The sequence below is a fragment of the Schistocerca gregaria genome, chromosome X, assembly GCF_023897955.1.
Source record: "Schistocerca gregaria isolate iqSchGreg1 chromosome X, iqSchGreg1.2, whole genome shotgun sequence".
In the NCBI taxonomy this organism is placed as follows: Eukaryota; Metazoa; Arthropoda; class Insecta; order Orthoptera; family Acrididae; genus Schistocerca; species Schistocerca gregaria.
Window position 1 is genome coordinate 634,070,753 of NC_064931.1, and position 18,731 is coordinate 634,089,483.

Consider the following 18,731-nt stretch of genomic DNA (forward strand, 5'->3'; position numbering starts at 1 on the left):
ATATGGCTTTAAATTGTAATACAGAAGATGTTTCACCATCAAAAGACGTGCGCAGGCAGAATAAACGCGGTAGTCGACGAGTCTGATATTGAGATGCAATATAGTGAAAAGCGCACGGGCGCACACATCCCAGAGCACGCACGAAACAGCGCAAACCTGTAAAGGTGAGGGTCAGACCGAGACCGACACCCACAGCGCGCGAGATGCGTCGCACCCTGAGCAGAGGCCAGTGCGCGCGCCGGCCGAGGAAACCAGAAGGACACTGCGTGACGACACGGCCGCCGGCGCATTATTAATAGAGCGGGAATCAGTCATTGCTCTCGAATCGATGCGTGCGCGTTCTAAAACAGCTGAGTGTCGGTGGCGGCAGCGGCGGCGGCGGGCGGAGCGGCCCCTCCCCTTCGCCCCCCTCCCCCCTTCGCCGGCCGCGCGGCCCCCCTCCCCCGCCACCACCTCCGCCGAGGTGAATGACTGAAATGTCAAAGTTTGGTGACGTCACGGCGAGCCGGGCAGCTGTAGAGGGAGCGCGGGCGCAGTCTGTTGGCAGAGTGTGTACGGTGTGTATGTGCGGCGCGGCGCGCTCCACGCTCCACGCTCCGGTAAGTTCGCGGCACGCAATTTTTCTGTTTTCCGCCGGCCGCGGCCGATGACCCGCGCTCCTTCCCGAGCGCTTTTTCTTATCGGCCGCCGCCAGATAACGCCCGAATATATGTATTCGCGTCGCCGGCTCGACACGCAGCGCGTCCCGACCTCGGCCGTTTATTTATTTTGTGTGCTACTGCGCGACAGTGTTTTGCTGCCGCTGAAATAACGTGCGCGTCCGCCGGTGTGAAAGTCGCGGTGCGCGCACGTGACTCGGCGTGCGTCCTCAGTGCACGCATAAAGCACGCACTATTACCGACCGTGTTACGCTGCGCTTGCCGTGCACGCGTCTGGAACTAACCTCTGTGCCTCGATTGCGGGATTGACAATTGCGCGGCCCCGCGACCGCTAATCCCTAAACGTATTGTCACGCGGTGTCAATGACCCGGACGGCCGTTTAAAGCGGGACAGCCCGCGCCGGTTAATGTTTGGGATACACTGAGCATCATCCTGCCTTCCCAACCAGTGCCCAAGAAGTGGGGAATCGTTCTCACACAATTTAAAGCAAACTGAGCTTTGGCTGTGGGCGGTAGACAAAAGACGCTTCCACGTAGAATCCCGTGCGGGTCACGTGGTCGTCGTACGTTACTTTTTTAAGCTCGGCGTCTGTACGCCTTAGCCCTGGCTGCAAGCTACAGTTTTAGTCGGCACGTGGAATGTTCTACGAACGCTGTTGCCATGCCGGTCCTCTAATGTAAAAGCAGAGGTTCTATTTACAGCCATTGTTTATAATAACAATGTTTACTCTTCCCTCTCGATTCGCACAAACGCAGGGCGACTGCGAGCAACAGCAGCCGGGAAATCTTCTCAACGCATCGCGTTAAATCAGCTGATTTAACGTACGTGAAAGAAAAACGAAAAATTATTTGCACCGAGTGTTTTTCTTGCAAGTCTTTCGCTTCGCATTCTCGTCTTTACTTGGTAGCGCCTGGCAAATTAACGAATCTTCAAAAACGTGGCACTGTGCATAAACGAGAGAGCTTTCGATAAAATCCGAGCAGAGAAAGCCGCTTTCGCACAGCGAGGTAGCACGCGGGGTATTTGTTATCTCGTAGCGCGCGCGTCTGACCCCCGAAGGAATGACCTCGGCGGCTGCGTCGTTGCTGGCTTGTAATTTTTCCGTGGAATGCCGGCAACTCGCCGTTGCGTCAGAGAAGTCTGCTAAGTGATGCGCCTGTAACGACTAGCCGCAATGAATGCAGCCAGAAGCCCCTCGCCGGCTTAACCCAAATCACCTTGCAAATCGGATTATTTCGTCCTTATCTCAAGGTCACGGTGAGATTCCATGCTCCTGGGTTGTCTCTCTGAGATTCCCTGCTCCTGGGTTGCCTTGCGAGTGAGTCGTGATACTTGCATAAATTTCGTTTTTGTCTTGGTTACTTCTACTTCGGCATCGCATTTGTGCTTAGTGCAATAATTTGCGCATTTATGAGCAATTTTTCTCTGCTACTTTATTTCAGTTACTCTCGTCAACAACATTCAAATGTCATTCGAAAGACTGTCCGTGGACGACGAACGGAGTTGTACACCAAGCAACCTTCACAGTGCCATCGAAAGGCAAAGATAACTGCGAAGTAAACTCCTGAAAAAGAACTCCGCATTCGTCTGAGGCTAGTGCGCCTTTGCTTCGAAATCTCACCACTTTCGTATATAACGCTTTCAGTGTGTGTACAGTTGATGCAACGTAAGAAATGAAACAGCAGCCGTAGGCATGCGAGCGAGAGCATAGGCGGCTGGCTATACCTGTGTTGTAGCGCTGGCGCGGTGCCGGGTCAACGCCCTAGCTAGCGCTCATGTCAGCTTCTACAGTCTATCTCTTTAAAGCGGCCTTACGTTGCATCGAACGCTATTTATAAGGCACGACTTTTCTCTCCCGCGCCAACAATTCCTGATCCTGCGACCTGCCGACAATACTAAACGCGCCCGAAGTTTACCGTGCGACGCTGTTCGTTTTGTATACGACGCTGCGCAGATCGCGTCGCTGTCGCCGCGGAAACGCATTACGCAATTGGCGGGCAAGCTGTGCTGCAAAATCGCCTAGCATGCCTGTTGCTGACGTCAGTATTTTCGTTTCGTTGCTTCAGGAGATATTTCAAGCAGGTGCGATCTTTTGCTAATGCAATTAACGCTTCTACGCAACGCAACAGTTCGTGAACCCGAAGTACATTCTGTATCCCTACGCGTTAATGCGTTTCACTCGCCGCCTTCTAAAATTCGTGTCTAGTCATCACAACAGACGAACTGCTCTGGTTCACGAGTGATAGTTGTCTTCGAGACAAATGCTTCGAAGATAACCACTCGGTTTGCATGTCAGTAGAAAGAGCATCACATCGAAGCGGAAGCTACAAAGCTGCAGAGAAAGATACAACAAAACATAATGGTATTGTTTATTAAAATCTCCTACAGCTCTTTTCTATTTCTAATGCAGACTTGACTAAGTTGCCCCAATATAAGTTTTCACTGTGTTCAGTTTGTACAGTAAACTGAGTTTGAAATTGTAATTAAGAAATTTATCACTATCATTGACGTAATATGGTTAAAGAAAGCTGTGTACAAATCAGATGCCGCTTAAAGTGAGATTCTACCAAACTCTTTCGTGTACGAGTGAAGCAATACAGTCTGGTATATAATGAGGAATTACACGAAATGAAAAACTGAAATCTAGTTGTTAAATACCGGCAATCACATTGCCAACATATGATGGAAACTGTACTACAGATGCTTCCCAGAAGAGACGCTGAAACCAAAAACTGCAACGTACCTTCAGTGTTGCTCAAGGCAACAATGACTGTTTGACGAATCCAATAACAGGAATGTGGAAGAGATCAACACGGTCTAGTAATCACGATACGTGAAGAGAAAAACGTCAATGCAGATTTCGACGCGATACGCGTGTAGCACCCGTGAAGTGGTGTTGGTCGCAATAACAATAAAGCTGCTAGCTTTATTTGAGTCTGCAGCTCCCGGAAGACTAGCTTCCGGGTAGCAATCGAGCATCGAACGAGAATAGTTTTGTAGCACTCTGATCAGGTTATCGGCGTGGGGCGAAGCTCTTGACAGTGGCTGCGCGGTTCGGGCGATTAGCTTTAAAGTGTCATTCACCTAGCGCTGTTTCAGTTGCCAGCTCGCTTCCGCCTCGGCTGTTTCTCCCTCGCGACGCTGCTCCCACCTCCAGCTCTGTATTAATGCAACACAACGATGAAATACTGCTACAGTCCAGCTAACGCTTACCTTAGGAACATCGCAGCTAGCAAATAATTAAAGCTGTCTGCTTTTCTCTTAAAGTGGCTGTCGAATCTTATGACAGATTCATTGTTCTATTATATACGTGTGAGAGAGTCTTTCACTGCTGGAAAGATGGTTAACGTGTACATTCGCACTGTTTGCCTTGCTTTAATTACCACGTCTAAAATATGGTAATCCATCTCACCTCATTTGTCAACCTGAATCAAATTTCGTGCGAAGATTTTTGATACTATCATCCTCAGATGAACACTGACCCTGAGGCCTCTCGATAGTTAGTAACCGTATCGTCGAGAACAAAAATTGTGAAATCATTACTTTTGATCCAAAGTAATTGATTCATTCTGTACATTCGTGTTCTGTTATCAATATGACACAATGCTTTCATTAATTAAGTAATGAATAGCAGTATACATTCTTGCAAAATTTAATAATGAGTCTGATTAGGCTTACTGAAATAATAAATTTTATATGCTGAGGTCACTGCACGTCATTTCCTTTTGTTCCGAATACTTCAACCACTATGATAGCCTATGCATAGGCGGTGCGCAGCTGTTTTTGATTACAGAAATCTGAGACAAAAACAGCGCGTACACTGCCTAGCTGAAAAACTTGATATACATTCTCATCGGTATTTGTTGCAATGTTAACTATTACATATAATTTTAGAAATATGTCATTATGGGCCAATTCTTTTCTCCAAAATAGTCGAACAATAGCGCAATGATCTAAATTTTTCAATTTTTTTAGTTGTCTGCATTAATCTAAAAGTGTATCTTCAGCTCTCAGTAGTCACTTGTGAGATCGTGGACGACGTCTTCCGCAAGCTAAATAGTCGTTCTCGATCCATCTTTACGCTGATGAGCAGATTGAAACAGTGAGCCGGACCATGAATGGAATCTGGGACTTTTGATTTTCATGGACAACTGCTCTACCAATTGAGCTACAACGGAGGTAAAGCTGTGAGGCCTCGTCCTGAGTCGTGTTTGGCTAGCTCTGTCGGTAGAGCACTTGCCCGCGGAAGGCAAGGGTTCCGTGTTCGCGGCCCGGTCCGGCACGCAGTTATAATTTGCCAGGAAGTCTTAATACAGTTTGTTCTCCATACATTTGGAAGGTGCATCTCACGTCAGAGAGCGACCCTTCTAGTGTGAAAAGGAAAGGAAGGATTTATGCAACCGAAAGAGCGTCACAAATTGAACAAGTCAATAACTCGTTGGCCCACCTCATGCCCCTATGCAAGCACTTAATCGATTTGGGATTGATTGATAGAGTTGTTGGATGTCGTCCTGACGGCTACTGTGCCAAATTATGTCCAATTGGCGGGTTAGATCACCAAGACACAGAGCCAATTGGAGGGCCCTGCCCATAATCATCCAAATGTTTTCTCAACTGGGGAGAGATCCAGCAACCTTACTGGTCAAGGTAGGGTTTAGCAAGCACGGATACAAACAGCAGAAGCTCTCGCCGTGTGTGGGTGGGAATTATCTTGCTGAAATATAAGCCCAGGATGGCTTGCCATGAGGAGCAACATAAAAGGAAGTAGAATACCGTCGACGTACCGCTGTGCTGTAAGGGTGCAGCGGATGACAACCAAAGGGGTCCTGCTATGAAAAGAAGTGGCATCGCAAACCATCACTCCTGGTTGTGGTCCGTATGGCGGGCGACAGTGAGGGTAATATCCCACCGCTATCTAAGGCTTCACGAGACATATCTTCGCAGGTCATTGGGCTCAGATAGAAGCGGGACTAATCACTGAAGACAATTCTACTCCAGTCAATGAGATCCCAGGTCGAAGGCGTGTCTTTGCGCCAGGTAGACAGAATTTGGCACGGTATCCCTCACTAGGATCTCTAACAACTCTATCAATCAATGCTTGCATAACGGCCAGCGTTAGATTAACACGTTATTGACTTGCTCAATTTGTGAAGCTCCTATTTTTTCTGAAATTTTAATCATTTGTTTGACTCTACATGTACATCACATTTATTGATTTTCCTCCTATTCGGATAATTTCTTCACGGTGCATCTTTCTTTTCTTTTTCTTTTTTGTCTTAGAGTGTACATAACTAGTATCTACAGAGAATACAAATATTAATTAGTTGCTACAGGGTGTAATGTCTGTTAAATTAAGCTGTCGAATGTGAAAGCAAGGCAAACAGTGCGTATGTTGCGCAATACACATTATATACTGTGAATGGATAGGCTGCATTATTTCACAATAAATTAAGGTTCAGCCAGACTGGGACGTAGTTTGTATGTTTTAAACAATACTTTGCAGACACCAGGGTTTCAGTCCGTGTGAACGCTACCTTTGGTTTTTTTCGAATGCCATAGCGCGTCCAGTATTATGAGTGATTCCTCCTCGCTTGCTGCACAAGTTCGTTATTTGAGGACTCACAGGTCATCATGCACTCTGAGTCCTATGGCTCACAGTCAGAAGAGCAGCAAACCGGAAACAAACAGCGTGCGTGTTTGCTGCAGATGTGAATCTTGAAAGAATGACGTCGAGTTATGAACTGTCGTCGAACTTCTAGAGGCGCTATCAACAACTCTAACTCTTCTCTATACCAACTGTTCCTTTCTATTCTGTCTTGCAGTTTTGGTGAAACATTGCTATAACTGGTATATGGAGCATTACCAAAATAACACCTCAACTAACATGATTCAAACGACAGTGAACCAATTTCAGTGGGACGTACATTTGCGATTCATAAGCCGTTAGATACATATAACTCGTGAGTTTTTCTCAGGGCAATAGTGTACCGTTCGTCTACAGTGTAACATATACTTCCATCTATCCCCACCGAGATCTATAGTCTGAGTTGGAACTCAGACGGATATGAGTGTTCATTTCGGGAGATTAGGTTGGCAAGGCGATATATAAAAGCCCATCCGTGCGGTCGACAAATCACTCTTTAGCAGAGCTAGTAAAATGGACTGAGACACTGCTATCAGTGTGGTTGGTGTTCTTGTCAGGGGATGTCTCCAACCTGTCTACGGAAACAGTGGTCGTAATTTGTCTGTGGACAGAAGCCATGAGACGCATGATGCGCCGGCCGGTGTGGCCGAGCGGTTCTAGGCGCTTCAGTCTGGAACCGCGCGACCACTACGGTCGCAGGTTCGAATGCTGCCTCGGGCATGGATGTGTGTGATGTCCTTAGGTTAGTTAGGTTTAAGTAGTTCTAAGTTCTGGGGGACTGATGATCTCAAATGTTAAGTCCCATAGTGCTCAGAGCCATTTGAACGCATGATGTGCCAAGAAACTGCTGCGCACACCATCGCAGAGCTACCCTTGTGGTTAACAACACGAAGTAGACTGTCAACACACAATGGTCTTTGGGCGTCCGGCACATATACACAAAACCAGTTGTCTTCTATTTGTTATTAGTTCAAGTTACATGATCTCGGCACCACGTGTGATACGCTCTAGATGACTACCATGAACTTGGACAGCGTTACATGGCTGCAGATATGGAGCTACGCAGTTTGCGAAGGAATATCATTGCGGAGACGTGTTTCCTGTAATGTTCAGTAAGTTATGAGGACTATTGTTACGCTTTCGCTCTTCAATTACTTGCGATTATCCTCTTCATTGTTTGACAGTATCGGTTCGACAATTATTAGATTCCGCCGATAATACCTTTTTCAGCTGTAGCGAACGTCACTGTCATCACCTTGAACTCTGATGACGTCTATACAACCAACAAACAGAGAGTCCACGAAGAAATTGACAAATAGGTTCCCATATTGTTTCCGTACTTCAAGCCGATTCCACGGTCGGATATTCAGCGTGTCCCAGAAGGAATAGCCATTATTCAGGGAAGTGACAGGAACGATCATTCGAATTAAAAAAGTGTGGTAAATATAGGCTTTAAAATGCGTACCTTAAGATCTATGAGCATTTCTTCATCTTTGATACTGTGAAACAAATCTCTTCTACTAAAAGCTTTTTAGTTTCCATATTTCTGGAGGAGGTATTATGGACCAAAACAAGAAGAAATTGTCTTGTGCAGATGGACTCCATACTACTACCTCTAAAAACATGGAAAGCAGAGAGCTTGCAGAAGAATCCATTTGTTTAAAAATGTCGAAGATGAAGAAGTGCTCATAGATTTTAAGGTATGCATTTTAGAGCCTATGTGTATTAGTCTTTTTGGCTTCCTATGATCATTCCTGTCATTTCCAGGAATATTGACAGTTCCTCTTGGGACGCTCTGTATAATATACCCCTTGCACGTGTCAACTCATATTATTTCAACAGCCGTTTGTAAGAGAATTTTATTCAGGTTCAGTGCAACTTATCTACATCATAATCAAGAATAAACGTTAAAGCTCATTTCTTACGACAAATAGCTATTCATTTATAAGCTCGATATTTGAACCGAAAGAAAATGGATAAAAGCGAAATAGGGAGAGACAGTAAAATTTCCTGTTCTCGTAATACAACTAACGGAAACTATGTAATCGGAGAGACCAGCTAACCAAATAGTGTTCATAACAATCTCTTCGATTTATGTGAGCCACGAAGGCGCGTGGCTAACGTTACAAATAATTTACGTTTTCGAAATAGTATCGACTGTAGCACTGTTGACCTAGAAATATTACTAGCTCATGCAATTCTAACTAGTACTACAACACGATCGGGATGCCCATATAGTTGAGGAACGAATGAGAATAACTAACGTACTATTCAGTTAATTTACCACAGATTGTAGGTGCTTATTTCCGCATCTACAGCAAAATTTCAGATTTGCTGATTGTTCCGGTAGTCTCGTCATTAGGTCATGGTCTCAATGTCTCAATTGCTAACAATATGGAGACTGAAATGGAGTACTACCAATAGAGAAGCAGATCCATAAAATTTCTTCTATTATACCGCTGCTTTCATAAGCCATCTACCCAACGAATTTTCCTATAGCCCAATGTTAATGGCGTTTCCATATTTTTCTCCTCAGTTGAATAAGTCAAAAACAAAAAAAAAACAAATAATTCTCTAAGTGGACCAAACACCGAGTGAGTTGGCGCATTGATAAGGCACTGGACTCACATTCGCTGTTTTTAATTCCCGTCTGCCCATCCAGATTTAGGTTTTCCATAGTTTCCCTACCTCATTTAAGACAAATAAGATTTTCAGAACTGCTGTCCTCACTGAAGTAATATCAAATGAAGTTTTTAGCATAACATCTGCCTTAAAAGTTAAGTGAATACACAACTTTGTGAAATGAATATTCTTGTGTTATTTACATAAAATTGTTTCCTCTGTGTTGCAACCTTCTTTACGAGGAATAACTATCATGATTCAGAGTTTTTCACAGCTGATTCGACAGAATATTCTCGATTCCACATAATCTGCTGGATTATGTCTAATTATCTTAACCACGTGTAGGAATATGGGGTAAATATTTCTTCAACGCTCGGAGCATACACCCCATGACAAGTTTTTTGATCCATTCACTTCTGTTGTCTGCCAATCTGTTATACTCCGTGGATATGAAAAAAGTACATTCTACGTTTTTGTATTCCGGATTCCGATCTCGCAGCCACAGGACAGACTGTACCAATCTTTCCCTGTTGTAATATGACATTCCTTCTCGTCTCAGGTTTTCCATGATTCCCTTCCACACAGGTTGGCGCTGCAATTTTAGAATTTTATTGCTTAGTCCGAGATCACTGTTCCATGGAATTGAATTGGGTTTCCACTTGTCACTTGCTTCCATTTAAAAGCTTCTATCCCTTTGTTACAAGTGCTGCCTCAGTCATTAATTATTGTATTATACACGAATGACATCAATCTACTTCTTCACCACTTTCCATAGAACAGTTAGTCGTTCTTATTAGGACTTATACTTATCACTGTTCTCTGCCATTATAAGCAACTGAACAGATCAAACAATTCGTGAAGATACACCACAAATCGCCCACTTGCTGTTTATCGCGTCTGCATCAGATGCAAACATAAAAAATAATATTGCAAAATAATTATAACACTCTACATCGCAAGACACATTTGTTGGAAGGTGACCGATTTCGATCATCACATGGTCATCTTCAGCCTACAACTTTAATATAATACAAGATATAAATTAGAGAGATGCATTAAAAGCACTTAAAATTAGCTATAAAATTAAAAAGAAAACGTAGATATACTCATTTTGATGGACAATGGCTGTGAATGTAGCGGGAGCTGCTGAATGACGATAGTCAACTGCTGGGGAGAGCATGACAGCTATTTCTTAAATACTGGCAATTCCGCCTACAGCTGATAGCGTGATGTCAGCGTTAGCCAATTAGGTTTAATTCGAGAGAATTATGTGCAAAAAGATGTAGTTGTCAGTATATAAAACGTCAGAATTACATAAAATAATCTCTCTATATAAAAGGCAATTTCCTGACTGACTAACTGACTGACTCATTATCGCCCAGCCCAAATCGCTAAGGATAAGAGACTTGAAGGGAGAAGGTGTGAATGTCAGCGTTAGCCAATTAGGTTTAATTCGAGAGAATTATGTGCAAAAAGATGTAGTTGTCAGTATATAAAACGTCAGAATTACATAAAATAATCTCTCTATATAAAAGGCAATTTCCTGACTGACTAACTGACTGACTCATTATCGCCCAGCCCAAATCGCTAAGGATAAGAGACTTGAAGGGAGAAGGTGTGAATGTTATACTGTAGGCGCCGTTTAGAAGGGATTTTTCGAAATTCCAACCCTAAGGGAGTGAAATAGGGGATGATGGGTTGTTTTGAAAATGTCGCTATTAAGGCAATTTTGAAGCTATGGGGGTGAAATAGTGGGTGAAAGCATTTTTTTGAAAATATACCATTATTAAAGAACTACTCAAGTATATTTGAAGCTACATCTATGAAGACTAATATTTGACTTCTCGGTTACAAATAAAAAAATTACGGGTTTCACTGTTTTTAGAAATGGAACCTCCGAGGGTATGAAATAGGGGATGTGATTTTTTAGGAAAATATTTTATTATAAAAAAATTTGTAAAGCTAAATCTGAAAATTTGAATTTGGCTTCTCAGTTACAAATAAAAATGTACGTGTTTCACTGTTTTCGGAAATTCAACCCTGTGGGGGTGAAACGGGGGATGTAAGCTTTTGTGGAAATATTTCATTGTACAATGTTTTTGAAGCCAAATCTATGAAAATAGTCGGCTGTTAGTGTTCTGCTGTCGACAGCATCCATGGTAAGTGGTTCAAAGACCATGAATCCACGACTAGTCCTCAAGGTGTTGAATTTCCACGTCTCAACACAAAAGTGGAGGTCTGAAGCAATCCAGCTCTGTGAAGAAGACAGGAAGATCTGACGACAGAATACATAGCTAGTAAAAGCACAAGTGTCTCAGAGCAAACTTTTCAGAACAAGCTGTTGAACGTATAGCTCTGTAGCAGACGACCCCTACTGGTTCCCACGATGAGCCATGTACATCATTAATTACAATTGCAGTAGGCACAGGATCATCGAGACTGGATGTCACTTGGTCGGATGAAACACATTGTTTCTTACGCTAGATCGATGGTCGCATTCAGATACGCCCGAAACACACGCCACGGGTGCAGGTTGGTGGGAGCAGTATTATGTGATGGGGGGTCTTCACCCTGATCTTCCATGGGATTGTGCCATGACAGGTAAGGACTACATCAACATTATTACGGACCACCTGCATCCCTTCATGCCACAGCGATGGTATCTTCCAGCAGGTTAACTACTCATCTCACAAGGCCGTGCCAGCCGGGTTGGCCGTGCGGTTCTAGGCGCTACAATTTGGAACCGCGCGACAGCTACAGTCGCAGGTTCGAATCCTGCCTCGGGCATGGGTGTGTGTGATGTCCTTAGGTTAGTTAGGTTTAAGTAGTTCTAAGTTCTAGGGATCTGATGACCTCAGAAGTTAAGTCCCATAGTGCTCAGAGCCATTTGAGCCATTTCACAAGGCCGTAATTGTACTACAAAGGTTTGAGGAGCGTGATAGTGAACGCATGTTGATATCTTGGCTACCATATTTACTTGACCAGAACCCGCTGGAATACTTGCGGGTCGTCATCGGGTGGCAGTTCCACACCCTCAGACCACCGACCTGTAATTTACGAACATGTTCAAGTGTGTGTGAATTCCTAAGGGACCAAACTGCTTAGGTCATCGGTCCCTAGATTTACACACTACTTAAAGTAACTTAAACTAGCTTATGCTAAGAATAACACACACACACACACACACACACACACACACACACACACACACACACACACACACACACACACACACATGCCCGAGGGAGGACTCGAACCTCCGTGACAAGACGCCTCAAACCGCACGGCCATTCCGCGCGGCTCGTAATTTACGAGTATTGAGTGACCTGTGCGTAGGCATCTGGCGTCACATACTTCCGGAAACATTGTGGCGTCCATGCCTCGAAGAATCGCTCCCTCATTGCATTCAGTAGGTGGACAAACACTCCATTAACCTGGTGTTTCATAATATTTTGACTCAACAGCATACGTGAATGTGGTTAGATGTGAGGACAAATGGTTCAAATAGCTCTGAGCACTATGGGACTTAACTTCTGAGATCATCAGTCCCCTAGAACTTAGAACTACTTAAACCTAACTAACCTAAGGACGTCACACACATCTATGCCCGCGGCAGGACTCGAACTTGCGACCGGAGCGGTCGCTCGGTTCTATACTGTAGCGCCTAGAACCCACCCCGGCCGGCAGCCCTGAGGACAGTGTTCTGTTAACAGTAGATGGTACACATTGACGCACCACATACTGCATTATCACTTGCAAATGACACACACACACACTAAAATCACGATTGTGAGATAAAATAAATCCAGTAACAATTAGGCGGAACATGTTGTGATTTCTGAAACATTTATTTTCCATTTTCACACGTTCTACAGGAAGAGACTAAAGTGAAGAAATTCGCAGTGCTTCCAACGTGCTGCGACCACTGCTTCTCGAACGTAAGCTCCAGCGGGTCTGTGCGAGACTTTCACTCCTTTCTATATCTGTTGCTCGACGCGGTAAAGTCAACACTAAGCGCTCGGCTAAGTTCCTTCTCTTATTTATACAACTCCAATAAGACTAAATACATATTTTATCGATACGCCTACTCCTCCGTGCAATGACATGGCTTACAGCGCATTTATGTATGAGCAGGCTAACAGAGAAACTTATGAAAGTTACTCGAGTTGAGTTTTCAAAAATAAAATAAGAAGAAAGGATAGGTACCACTGCGTGTCCATTGAGAAAAGAGGGTTGGATGATCAGGGTTTAACGACCTGGTGACGACGTTGTCAATATGATCGAAGCACAATCTCGACCTTTGGAAGGAAATAGGCCTTGTCGTTTTCAAATAAATCATCCTAGTATTTGCTTTCAGCGATTTGGGTAACCAAGGAAAACCCTTCCCAGATCTGAGCTCGTACTTCGTCTCTAATGAGTTTGGCGTCGACGTGACGTTTAACCCTAGTTATATTATTTTACGACTCTCAGCACATAGTGAAAGCATAAAGATCTCAACCACTGGAAATTTTAGAAAAGTGTTAATTTTGCCGAATGCTATCCTAAAACACATTAAGTTCGTGTTAAAAGATTGTCTACATCTACATGGTTACTCTGCAATTCACGATTAAGTGCCTGGAAGGGGGTTCACTTAACCACCTTTAAACTGCTTCTCCACCGTTCCACTACCGAAGAGCGCGCGGGAGAAACGAACACTTAAATCTTTCCGTGCGAGCTCTAATTTCTCTTGTTTTGTTATAATGGTCTTTTCCCCCTTTAAAGGTGGGCGCCAACAAAATATTTGCACACTCCCTGGAGAAAATTGGTGACTGTAATTTCACGAGAAGATCCCGCCGCAGCAAAAATTCCTTTTCTTTAATGACCGCCACCCCAATTCCTGTACCATATCCGTGGTACTATTTCCCTTATTTCATGGTAATACAAAATGAGCTGCCCTTCTTTGAACTCTTTCTATGTCCTCCGTCAATCCTATCCTTCGCGGATCCCACACCGTACAGCAATACTCCAGAAAAGGGCGGAGAAGTGTACTGTAAGCAGTTCCTTTATTAGACCTGTTGCACTTTGTAAGTGTTTTGCCGATTTATCACAGTCTTTGGTTTGCTTTCCCCACAAAATTATCTATGTCATCGTTTCAATGTACATTATTCGTAATTATAATCCCTAAGCATTTAGTTGCGTTTACAGCCTTTAGATTTGTGTGGTTTATCGTGTAACTGAAATTTAGCGGATTCTTTATAGTGCTCATATGGATGACTTCATACTTTTCATGATTTGGAGCACTTGTTCAGTAGAAGGGATGTGTTTCACGATAGCTCTGCATGTATGCACTTTAGAGTCCATGTTTATTGGACTTTTTTGCTTGTTTTGGACTGTACCATCACCTCTCACAATTGTGGAATGCAGAGATCTTGCAGTACAAGAGACTTGTTTCACAGTATATTTAATGGCACATTTTCGCTTCTAGCATTGTGTACTGTCAACTGTATGCCTTACGGCAGCAGGTAAGATACACCATGTATCTGGTAAGACGGGTAAATATCGGGACGGAGAGATAGTCGGTTGTAGTTGTTGAAACGATTGGAGTATGTATAGGTGTTGGCGATCAGAAGGGGAACGACAGGGTTATTGGAATGTAGTTTGAGGATAGTGTAGGATATTCAGAGGTGTAATATGCACTTTAGATGATCGGAGCTTTATAAAAGTGAACAGTCCATTGGGGAAGAAGTGGGACAGCGGTATGCCGTTTGCAGATGCAGGGCATTAAACGGAATACACGGAGAAGACTCAATGGCTTAACCTGCGATTACAGTACAGGTTGTTTCATAAAATTCGTCCGATTTTGGCGCCAGTTGTTAGTTGTCGGTGGGTGTCTGCCTGGTGCAGCTAGTTCGCTCGCTCGTCCATTACCCAGTTTGGTCGAGTTAAGACGGCAACAAAAAGCGTTCTGAGTCCTCCGTTTCAAGAAGTGCAGTTCAGTTACAACTGTGTGACGTGATAAACATTGAAAGTACGGCACTGCACCTTCTTCAGCTCAAAGCAATCGACGATCGCACATTATTCGGGCCTCGTAGTACACCATTGGCTTCCACGGTCGCGTGATCTCACCGTCTCTGATATATTCGTCGGTCTTTGTGAAGGACTCCGTCTATGTACCTCCTCTTCCAACAATTTTGGGTGAACTGCGACCCTGCAAAGCAACAGCAGTGAATGCGTTCACTAACTACAGACATGCTCGCTAAAATATGGGAGGAGTTTCACTGCTGTCTGGATGTTTGTCGTGCGGCCGATGGACGGAACTTTAATATGCTAAATGCAAAGATTGATCCTAAACATAATTGCGAAAAGTACGCCAAGACTACGTCCTTCGGATGAATTTTTTTACGGGTGAGATTACAAGTTATTTTAATCCTACAATGTCAGAGTGTGGAAGAATAGAATGTCACGTTCGACAACTGACAATCCCAAACATCAGTAAAGCTCAAAGCTATGTGCTTATTTATTTATTTACTTATTAATCTACCCATTCACCCAGGGATCACCATACATTGTCATGTCATCATGATACAATGAAAATAAATAGCTCAAAAATATATACAGGGTGTTTGTTTTAACTGGAAACAACTAAATATCTCGAAAAATATGCGTGGTACATAAAAAAGTTCCTGATGAAAAGTTAATATTTTCAAAGGGGACATCTGTCTTTGCCAAAATTGGCCACCCTCTTCACCATTTCTGTTTTAAAATGGGAACCCCCAATTTTTATTACAGATTTGCAGTCGAGGCTAAAAAGTAATAACATACTTTTTTCCGTTCGTGATAGATGTCCTGTAATCGACAGTTGATAATAGTATTGCAAATCTGACTGTACAGTAAAACTTGAACGGTCTATTGTTTTTGGTGTAGAATCCGAATCTGCACTAAAATGGGGGTGGGGACGTAGGAGAGCTCCCATTTCTAAATAAAATGTTGACCCAAGTTCGGGGCAGGGAGGGGGGGGGGGGGGGGGGTCGTTTAGGGCGTGACAAGTTTTAGCACAGACACATGTCCCCCTTGAAAATATTAACGTTTTATCTGGAACGCTTTTTTCGTACTCTGCATATTTTTCAAGATATTTACTAGTAGTTATTCCAAGTTAAAACAAACTCCCTGTATACAGACAGAATATTTATGTAGGCCTACGTTTGTTGAAGGTAGAACATGTGGTCAGCCGTGGCGTTGATGAAGGAATCATTCCAGTATTTACCTGAAATGATTTAGGAAAACCACGGAAAACCTAAATAAAGTTGGCCGTATAGAGCAAACTCCGCCGTCCCGAATATGAGGTCAGCGTCTTAACAACTACACTGCCTTATTCGGTTAGTTCCTGTTCTACAATGTTGTTTGACATAAAAAATGTTTTACTCATCGTCGCTGCGAACGTCAAGGACATTCACTGGTGACTGCGGAACCACGAACTTGCTGCTATCCCCTTACACGCTGCAGTCCGATCGATAAACTAATTCCAGACCAGTAAACATTCAACTATTCTTCGTGTACGTTTTCATGTCTCCATCCAGCGCACCTGAAAAAGTGAATCAGTATATGTTTCAGCCAAATTGTAAAGACAGTTTGTCAGAGGAGCAAATTAACCTCCTTTAGGACTGTACGTTGTGTTGTCAAGCAACGTACGAGCAATTTGCTTACTGAGCTGTGTAGTACGCGGGGAATGTGTCAAGGTTGTTGCAGGTGCGACGTAAGGAATTCCTCAATCGTGATTAACCAGCGAAGACGGTGAAGGCAAACGTGAAAAGCCTGGGGTTTTATCGACACTGAAAGCGAGAAGAGTGGAGAGGAGGCTGTTTTGTTTTGACGAGTGCGTCACGTGGTGCGGCTTTCTCGCTGCGCGGAGCGGCGCTGCGCTGGCGTGGGCTGCGGCCGGGTCACTGCACGGAGAAAGTCCGGCCCGCCTCTGCCACGTCGGCGCGCGCGCTCCGCTCGTGCGCTACTGCAATGGTCGAGCCTCTCCTCTTCCTTACGAGCCACACTCTCACACCTTACGAGTCCACCGCAAATGCACCACACTACCACATAAGAGCTGGGACGTCGCGGAAGAAGGGGGGCGCAGAACACAGCATGCCTTTCAGCGGAAAGAAACCTCCGGACGCGGAAGTAACAATGGGCGTACCCCGAAGGAGTTTTATACGACCATTACTTTTCGCAATATATACAACGTGTCCTAGAAAGAATGGTCAGTATTCAGAGATATGATAGGAACGATCATTAGAAGCAAAAAACTTCCAATGGTCATATGCCCTATTCCGAAGAGTTTCCGCAATAGAACACATTTGATTCACATTGCTATTTGTTTTCTGTATTAATCAATACATTATCATGTGTAAACATGTGCAAATAGATAGACAAAAGCTTTAAAAAGGAAGCAAATAAACATCACATTCGTTGTGTATTGATTGCCCTCTTGGGGCATGCTGTAAAATAATTAAGATGTTCTTGGTTTCTATGGAGATGATGTACTCTGTACCAAATTTGTAGCATCGGGGCGATTTACAAAGAGATGGCTGTGAATATCGATAGGTGATGTCCAGCAGCCGACCTTCTGTATACGTAATTCTCTCGACTTAAACGTGATTGGCTAACGCTGACATCATGCTTTCAGCTGTAGGTGGAACTTCCAGTGTTTAAGAAATAGCTATACTTCTCTCTCCAGCAGTTGACTATTGTCATTCAGCGGTTTCTGGTCCGTAGGCACTGTCCATCAAAATGGGTATATCTACGTTTTGTAATTTTATAGCTAATTTGAAGCTCTTTTAATGTACCCCTCTAATTTATATCCTGTGGTATACATTACAGTTGTAGGTCTGAAGATGATCATGTGATGATCGAAACCGGTCGCCTTTCAATAAATGTGTCCTGCGATCTAGAGTGTTGTAATTATTTCCTAATATTATATTTGGATCTCTGATGCCTCGAGTAATGTTTTCAAAAATAATATAAATTTTAGATTATTTTTTATTTACATTGGTCCACACTGCCATATACACCTCGAGAAAATATGGTTGTAAAAATGGCCCATTATTTACATGAAGCTCTATGGCAATTACTTATACTCTTTTTAGTAAGTCGACGAAAAATTTGTTTATTATTAGGTAAGTGATAAGAAGAAACCCTGTTCACAGCGAGACTGAATGCTGCCCGGTGGCGTTACGGGACGTGACGCGCTAAAGAAAGTATAATAGCCTATAAGAGATCAGAGGTGAATGGAGAATCATTTTAGGGATCAAAAATGAGGATTTACACTTACATAAAAAAGAATGGTTCAAATGGCTCTGAGATTTATGTGGTTTATGGTGCAACTGAAATTTAGCGGATTCTTTTTAGTGCTCATATGGATGACTTCATACTTTTCATAATTTGGAGCACTTGTTCAGTAGAAGCGATGTGTTTCACGATAGCGAAGATGAACAACTGTTCGTAGCTCTGCATGTATGCACTTTAGAGTCCATGTCTATAGGACTTTTTTGTTTGTTTTGGTCTGTACCATCACCTCGCAGAATTGTGGTTCAAATGGTTCTGAGCACTATGGGACTTAATATCTGTGGTCATCAGTCCCCTAGAACTTAGAACTACTTAAACCTGACTAACCTAAGGACATCCCACACATCCATGCCCGAGGCAGGATTAGAACCTGCGACCGTAGCAGTCGCGCGGTTCCGGACTGAGCGCCTAGAACCGCTAGACCACCGCGGCCGGCAGAATTGTAGAATGCAGAGATCTTACAGTAGAAGAGACTCGTTTCACAGTATGTTTG

At 43.6% G+C, this 18,731-nt stretch overlaps 1 protein-coding gene across 4 annotated transcripts in view; it reads left to right on the top strand.

The window, feature by feature from the left end:
- The first annotated feature begins 518 nt into the window (after positions 1-518).
- Positions 519-18,731, top strand: part of LOC126297938 (ecdysone-induced protein 74EF) — an 844,422-nt gene continuing 826,209 nt past the window's right edge. For all 4 annotated transcript variants that reach the window (XM_049989256.1, XM_049989260.1, XM_049989262.1 and 1 more), the window contains exon 1: positions 519-599. The gene's annotated coding sequence lies outside the window, so the exon portion shown is untranslated. The remainder of the gene's footprint in view (positions 600-18,731) is intronic.